This window comes from Nelumbo lutea, chromosome 7 (genome assembly GCF_056320005.1).
Source record: "Nelumbo lutea isolate HS-2025 chromosome 7, American lotus-T2T, whole genome shotgun sequence".
NCBI lineage: Eukaryota > Viridiplantae > Streptophyta > Magnoliopsida > Proteales > Nelumbonaceae > Nelumbo > Nelumbo lutea.
In genome coordinates, this window is record NC_142690.1 from 29,734,650 (window position 1) to 29,743,454 (window position 8,805).

The window sequence follows — 8,805 nt, forward strand, 5'->3', positions numbered from 1 at the left end:
GCGATTATAGAGTGGGGAAGAGATGGAGAAAAAAAAAGACGATCGAAAGATTTTGTTCAAAATTAATGATGAAGGAAGATTTGGCCCGACCTCACAGTTATGCGACACGTGGCAAAGGCAACAGCTCGACACAAAAGCAAGCTTAAGGCGCCAAGGGGAGAAACCAGCGGACAGAACTCCCTAGTAGGGGCCCGAACTCACTCTTGGCCCCAAACTAGAAAGTAATCCGAACTGGCCTGCATGCAACAGCTCGGGACATACTTCGCCGAACTGGCCTGCCTTGTAACAGTTCGGGACATACTTCATCGAACTGGCCTGCCTTATAATAGTTTGGGACATATTTCGCCGAACTGGCCTCCCTTGTAATAGCTCGGGATACACCTCGCCGAATTGGCCTGCCGTGCAATAGTTCGGGATACACCTCGCTGAACTGACCTGCCCTATACATACCTCCGAACAAGACTTCGCCTTGCTCACCACTCCACCATATCGCCCTTAGGGCACCGAAACCAAATAAACCGTACTATGCCTGACACCAAGGAAGTCCGTATCCAGGGGCGGCGCACCTGACTGATTTGGGATCTGACGCTTGACGGCCGCACTCCAAACGGCCACCTGCCACCGCCTCCTAACACCACCATCTCTAGTTAAAGAGACGGTTTCGACAAAAGGCAGTGACGGTTCTGTCCCAACAGAAAGGACGACGCCCAAATTGACAGATGCAAGGGTAATCATACCCAACCTGACGAGGGCCTCGGAGCGAGTGCGCGAAGTGATTATAAAAGGCCCCTTACCCCCAACAAACATGGTATGTGAACTTTGCGCTATCTGGTCTATACTTTGCCTTTGAGAGATTACTAACTTGAGCTTCGGAGTTATCTCACCGGGTTCCTCTGGAGTTCTCTCATCATTCCCGTTTTAGGCTCCCCGTCGCTCCAGCTGAGAGGCGAAATCGTTGACAGCTAAGACCGGTTGGATTGCGCTCCATCAATTGGCGCCGTCTGTGGGAACGCTTCTAAAAGCCTCCCTCTAAATCTCTTTTACCTACCATTCTTTCAAAAACTCCAACACCCACTCCAACACCAAAATGGCCTCCTCCAACAGTGCCAGACGTGGAACAGAAACAACCACTACCGGAGAGCAACTCCATGTTCCAACGGTGTGCATTGGGCAGTTCACCATCCCCCTTTCAGTGGATGGGATCCCAAGTCTGAATGTGCCATAGGCGGTGGCACCTCTGAACAATCCTTCGTTGAACATTCCTCTTCCACTCCCCATTGAAACAAACTTTGCAGAACCAACTGTTGTCCCATTGGCAGCCCGCCAAAACCAGCTAGATGATCTGATGCAATGCATGCGGGCAATGCAAGCCCAAATGCTGCAATTCCAACAGCACCAACTCCAGCAACACCAGGTGTTGCACCACCTCTCCCAACACCATTATCAGCAACAGTTCCCTCAGCTACCCTTGAACCAGCCACCGCCCCCCGGCACCCTCTTTCAAAGCCGGTCAAGGCCTCCCCTCAAGGTGGGCGACCTCACCAAGGAGAAGCTTCCCGACCACAGAACCCCCCTAACAGTCAGGCCTCATCCCCGAGCCGAAAGCAAAGAAAGTTCACCCCCGCCTCGCAGCTCGCGGGTGGGTTAGGAACCTCGCCCACGAAGTCACCCCGGCGCTCCAGGCCCGAGTTCCCACACGGAGAACCGGTTCAGCGCCTTAGCAGCAAGCTAGCATTCCGGGCCTATCGAGCTCGGCAACACGGAGGCCAGCAGTGCCAGCACCAGGCCCACTCAAAGAAGGCATTGGCGAAGTCGCCGAACTGTTACCCGTTTGCTACCCGAACTCAGAGGCAAGGAAGAAACGAGCTCGGGCGAGGTAAAAACCATCCCCATTCTCTCAGTTCCTTCCCCCCTTTCAGCAGAACTTTTGGCAGTCCCCTTGCCTAGAGATTTCAAACTCCCATCTCTGAACAAGTATGATGGGTCCTTTGACCCCAACGACCACGTTGACGCGTTCCAGTCGCAAATGCACCTCGCTAGGGCCAGCGAGTCGTGCATGTGCATGGCCTTCACCACCACCTTCAGAGGGGTGGTCCGCACCTGGTATCGGAACCTAGCTTCCGGGTCAATAAGAAGCTGGGCCCAGTTCGTGCAGATCTTCACTGCGCACTTTGTTACCAGCAAGAGGTGCCCCAGAACCGAGGAAAGCATCTTCGGGGTAATCCAAAGAGAGGGAGAACCGATCCAGAGCTACATCAAGCGGTTCAATGAAGCATGTTTGCAGATCCCTCAGTTAGACCCCGTGGTACAGCTCGCCGCGGCCAAGAGAGGGGTGACGCACAAAGAATTCAAATGGCACATGGTGGCCAGCCAGCCCGCAACCGTAGTCGACTTCCTCAAGCTCGCGGACAAGTTTATGAGAACAGAGGAAGAGATCAACCAGAGAGCCAAAGGCGGGGTTGAAAAAAGAAAAAGAGAAGGCGAGCCCTCCAACCCCGACGACAGAAGAAGCCAGAACCGAGAGACGAAGCCAAGCCAGCCATCCCGAGCTCCCTTAGCAGTTCGGACGGATTACACGCCGTTGAACACAAGGCGGACCGAGATCCTGATGACGATCAAGGATGCTCCCTACGTAAAGTGGCCACCTCGCCTGAAGAGCAACCCCAACGAGAGGAACAAAAATTTATATTGTAGTTTTCATAAAGATCATGGTCACAGCACCGAGCAATGTAATAATCTCCGCGACGAGATAGAGGGACTTATCCATCGCGGGTACTTGAGAAATTTTGTACATTATGACAATAGTAATAAAGCGGGTCGGCAAGGGGAACACAGGAAGGATGTCCCCGAGCCGAGCAGCAAACCGGCTGAAGCCTTGCAGCGACCTCCCCCAGAAGAGAGGCTAGTCCGGGGAACCATCCACGTGATAGTGGGCGGTTCAGTGGTGGCAGGATGCACTTTGGCAGCAGCACGGATGTCAGTTCGCGAAGCAGCTCGAGAGGAGCAGAACCCTCCCAAGAGGCCAAAGACAGAAGAACCGATATTTTTTACAGAAGATGACGCGCGAGGTGTTCACTACCCCCACGACGACGCGCTTGTCATAAAACTAAGGATTAGCAACTTCGAAGTGCAGCGCGTACTAGTGGACTCAGGCAGTTCGGCGGCCATTCTATTCAAATCGGCGTTCGACCAATTGCAGTTGCAGAAAAGCGAGTTGAAACCCGCTCACACTCCTCTGGTAGGCTTCAGCGGAGAGGAAGTTAGGCCCCTAGGAAAAATAACAGTACTTGTGGAAGTCGGCACATGGCCGTGCGCGGTAAGACTCAACCACGATATCCTGGTGGTCGCGACCCCTCCCCATACAATGCGATAATAGGGCGACCAATTACGCATATTCTGCATGCAATGGTCTCCACCTATTATCTAGCAATGAAGTTCTCCACGGACTTCTGTGTGGGGGTGGCGCGGGGCGACCAACTTGAGTCCCGCAAATGCTATGTTGCCGCCCTAAAGGGAAAAACCAAGGCAGCCGATGACCTCGAACTAGAGCGACCTGTGGAGCAGGGCGAGGAACGAGCTTCGCCCACTAAGGAAACAGTCGCAGTCCCGACCTCGACTACAGATCCGACGCGAACACTACAGATCGATGCTTCCGTCAAGGAGCCTTTGCGAACTGAACTGGTGAGTTTCTTACTCCAAAATTTAGATATTTTTGCATGGTCCGCGGTGGATATGCCCTGTATTGACCCTAGCCTTATAACTCACAAGCTTAACACTGACCCTGTAGTCAGACCCATTAGACGGAAGAAACGCAACTTAGCCCCGGAGCGCTGGAGGGCGGTCGACAAAGAAGTCGAAAAGCTCCTCGCAGCGGACTTCATAAGGGAAGTTCATTACTCGAGTTGGGTAGCCAACCCAGTGCTGGTGAAAAAAGCTAGCAGCAAGTGGCGCATGTGCGTCGACTACATCGACTTGAATCGAGCTTGCCCAGAAGACTGCTTCCCCCTGCCCCGAATTGACCGCCTAGTGGACGCGACCTCGGGACATGAGCTGCTAAGCTTCCTGGACGCCTATTCAGGCTACAACCAGATCAAGATGGACCAGTCCGACGAAGAAAAAACTAGCTTCATTATCGAGTTCGGCCTGTACTGTTACAAGGTCATGCCCTTCGGGCTAAAGAATGCTGGTGCGACCTTCCAAAGACTTGTAAATAAACTTTTCGGCCCTTAATTGTCACGAAAATCGAATGTTATGTAGACGACATGGTTGTCAAAACACATTTCTCCCAAGAATTAGTAAAAGACTTGGATTCTGTTTTCCAAATTCTGCGTCAGTATAAAATGAGACTAAACCCAAACAAGTGTGTTTTCGGTGTCACCTCGGGTAAGTTTCTAGGGTACATTATCAACCGGCGCGGTATTGAGGCCAACCCGGACAAAATTAAGGCCATCCTTGATATGAGACCACCTCGGAAAGTAAAAGAAGTTCAAAGGCTAAACGGCCGCATAACCGCTATGAGCCGCTTCATGTCCAAGGCGGCAGACTGCTGCCTGCCTTTCTTCAAGGCAATCAAAGGCAAAGGGTTCGAATGGACCCGAGATTGCCAACTCGCGTTCGACGAGCTAAAGACCTACCTCGCCACAGTGCCAACCTTAGCCAGACCTGAGGAGGGCGAAGTCTTAGAACTGTACCTCTCGGCGAGCGACGAGGTGGTCAGTTCGGTACTAGTAAAGGAAGTAGATCGGGTCCAGCGGCTCGTCTACTACGTTAGTAAAATTCTGCGGGGAGCAGAGACGAGGTACCCGCAGATAGAAAAAATAGCCTACACACTGGTGATGTCAGCTCGGAAACTCCGCCTGTACTTCCAAGCTCACATCGTCGTCGTCTTAAACGACAAACCCCTAAGACAAGTCTTGCTGAAGCCCGAGGTCTCCGATAGGCTGACGAAGTGGGCCATCAAACTCAGCAAATACGATCTCCAGTACAAACCATGGACCGCAATTAAAGCCCAAGCTTTGGCAGATTTTATCGCCGAGTGCACCTTTAGCCTCGAAGGCCCTCAACAGGTTGAGCCCGAGGCAAACCCGGAGCTCCCAAGCCAATAAAGTCTGAACCCTGTGAAGTAGCAGCCAGTGTGGCATCTCTCCTGGTCAGGCGAAATGTGAACTGGGATGAGGAGCCCTGGATCCTTCACGTAGATGGTTTCTCGAACCAGCAAGGCAACGGGGCTGGAATAGTCTTATGCGGCCCGGGCGGCACAAAATTGGAATACGCACTACGCTTTGAGTTCGCGGCATCCAACAACGAGGCAGAGTACGAAGCACTGATAGCCGGGCTGAACCTAGCACAAAAGGTAAGAGCAAAGCACTTAGTCATCTGTAGCTATTCCCAGCTCGTGGTCAACCAAGTTACGGGCGAGTATGAAGCACGCGAGCTCTCTATGATCGCATACTTGGTGAAAGTAAAAGAGGCCCTGCTCAACTTCCAGTCACATTTCATCAGGCAAATCCCGAGGTTAGAGAACACTGAGGCCGACGCTCTGTCCTGGTTAGCCAACACAAGTCACAACAACATGAGAACCATGTACATAGAGGATTTACCTCGGCCTAGTATCCTCGAAGCAGAGCCGAGCTAGATCGACCCACTCGCGAGCTTCTTGCTAGATGGAACCCTCCCTGCAGAACGCAATGCGGCCAAGAGGGTGCAGCGTCAGGCAGCCAAATACGTCATAATTGACGAACGGTTGTACCGACGGTCCTACACGCTCCCCTACTTGCGTTGCCTACGACTTGCCGAAGCCGAGTTCGTACTCCGCGACACTCATGAAGGTCTATGCGGCGGACACCTGGGGGGCAGAGCACTCGCCCAAAAAGCACTTTGACAAGGATACTACTGGCCAACGATGAAGGCAGAAGTAGTCGAGCTCGTTAGAAAATGCGACAAGTGTCAGAAGCACGTCAATATCCACCATTAGCCTGCTTCCGACATCAAATACCTCGCCAGCCTGTGGCCCTTTGCACAGTGGGGCATCAACCTCCTAGGGCCATTCCCGCCAGCAACAGGTGGGAGAAAATTCCTAGTTGTGGCAGTGGATTATTTCACGAAGTGGATAGAAGTCGAACCTCTGGCAACAGTTACAGCCTGAAACATACAGAACTTTTTTTGGAAGAACATAGTATGTCGCTTCGGGTTACCTCGGGTACTAATCTCCGACAACAGCAAACAGTTCGAGGATATCAAGTTCCAAGAGTGGTGCCAGAACATGGGGATTCTGCAGAACTTCACATCAGTCGTGCACCCGCAGGCAAACGGTCAGATGGAAGTTATGAATAGAGCCATCCTTCACGGACTGAAAGCACGTCTAGATCGAGCTAAGGGATTGTGGGCCGAAGAGCTACCAAGCGTTTTATGGGCTCACCGAACTACAGAAAAAACCGCCACGGGAGAAACCTCTTTCAACCTCACCTACGGCACTGAAGCAGTGATCCCGGCGGAAATCGAAGTACCAACATTGTGACTAGAAACATACGACGATCAGACAAACGGAGATGAGTTACGTACCAACCTTGACCAACTGGACGAGGTAAGAAACCTCGCGCACATCCGGACAGCGGCCTACCAGCAGTAGGTAGCTCGCTACTACAATGTGAGAGTAAAGCAGCGAAGCTTCCGGGTCGGCGACCTGGTCCTTCGTAAGATAATGATGCCCATACCCGGCGTGGGCAAATTTGGACCAAACTGGGAAGGGCCCTATAAAGTAAAGAGAGCGTTCGGGAGGGCATACGAGCTCGAAACCTTAGAAGGCAAACAAGTACCCCGAGCGTGGAACATTGTCAACTTAAGGCGATACTACCTATAAACCGCCAAGCGAAGTGGACGAAATCGCTACAAGGGCCTAAGGGCCATGATGTAGAGACAACAAGAGGAACCTCGGCGTAAGGAAGCAAAGAAAAGTCGGGCATATTATCAGCTCGGCAAAAAATCAGTTCGCTACAAAAGCCTTAGCGCCGAAACAGGTCGCGTAAGTACAATAACCTGGTCAAGAAACAGTAGCATATTATCAGTTCAACAAAGAATCAATTCGGGAAAAAGAACAATTGGGCAAAAAGATTGTCTATTCCGTTGCAAGAAACAGGAGTACATTGGCCATCAGAAGGCACTTCCAAAAAAAAAGAATCTTTACATGCCCGGAGCTACTTCTTCGCCATCAGAAGGCACTTCAACAACACCAGAAGGCCCTGCCTCTCCTTCAGAATCCGGCTCGCTATCGGCAGCATTGGCCATCTCTTGAGTTATACGCGAAGTGGATACGGCACTAACGTCGAGGTCGGGGTACGTGTTCCGGATCATCCACCGGCTTAGCTTGAACCCCCTTCTGTAAGAATCCACCATCAGGTCGTCAAAACGCGGAGAGGCAATATAGTCTTCAACGGCCTTCTTCTTGGCGTCTTCAATACCTTGGGAAAAAATCTGCGTTTTCTCCATGATGTCCTCTTGAAGATATTCGACTTGATGCTTCAGGTCCAACTTCAAGTCTGCCATGTGCTTGACGACTACCCCCATGGCCTCGGCATCACGCTGAGACATTTCCTGCCTGGCCATGGCGACGCGACCAGCCTCTTCGGCAGCATAAGCGGCCGCCTCAGAAGTTTGGGTATTCGCCTCGGCGGCACGAAAAGCCTCTTCGGCAGCATGAGCGGCCGCCTCAGCAGCTCGCACCTGTCGCGAGCTCCTCTCCACCTGAGTTGCTAAGGCGTGAATTGAAGAATTCACCTACCAAAAGAAACAAGTAAGCGACAACAGCAAGAAGGATAGAAAATGAAGAAGACAGACGAAATTTGACTTACCACCATAGCATGTGTTACGGCACGGCAGGCGACTTGATTCAAAGGAAGATCGGTCCATGCCGCGATCTCCTCGGGGAAAGTAGCCTCCATACTCTTCTGAAGAGCGTAGTTCGGCGTCAACACGCTCCTGAACTCCCCTTGAGCTCCCGAACCCGAGGGCTCAGCCCGCGTATGAGCGGACCCAGAGTGAGCAGGAGCACTGGAGTATGCAGGAGCACCTGTGAGAGTGGTCTCAGTGTAAGGCGCCCCGGCCGCTTCATGCATCGGTGGAGTCACCTCGGGCTCCCTGGGTAGATCCTCCGGCGTGTGGCCTGGAACTTGAGGCTTCTCATCCGGGGGCAGCTCGATACGAGTTCGCTTGGTGACCCGCTTCCTCCTCTTCATGCCTTGGAACAGGTGCCCCCCGCGAGTCCTCTCTCCGTCCATCACACCTACAGAAAAGAGTTCGACATCAGAAAAAATGAAGGAACAAAGCAAACAAGAAACCTCTGAGCTAGAAACCTACCCGAACTCAGGCCGACCGCAATAAGCTTGACCTTCGTTAAGTACTGATGGCACTGTAAACCTTGCCGTGCCCATTGCCGGAGGCCCTTCACCGTCTCTTTATCGAGAGTGACAAGAATCAGGAGCGGCCTCACCCCACCCAGTTTGAAAGGGCCATCCTTGTGCACTTCGCACACCGAAGTAGTCTCGCTTCCACGCCGGGACCTTATTGGGAAGTTCGTGCAGAAGCTTAAAGCCAGGGCGAGGAGACAGGTAATACGCCCGTCTTCCCCCAGGAAGAGAACCCGCTTGTTTCTTAAGCATTAAAATGGAGGAGAATATCTCCAAGTCTAAAGGGAAATTCTACTCGCAAAAAAGGGAGACTGTCCCCACCAGGTTCCGAATAGAGTTCGGATGAAGCTGGCCAATGGTAACACCGAAGTGGTTTATGACTTCGACGAGAAGGGGGTGGAAA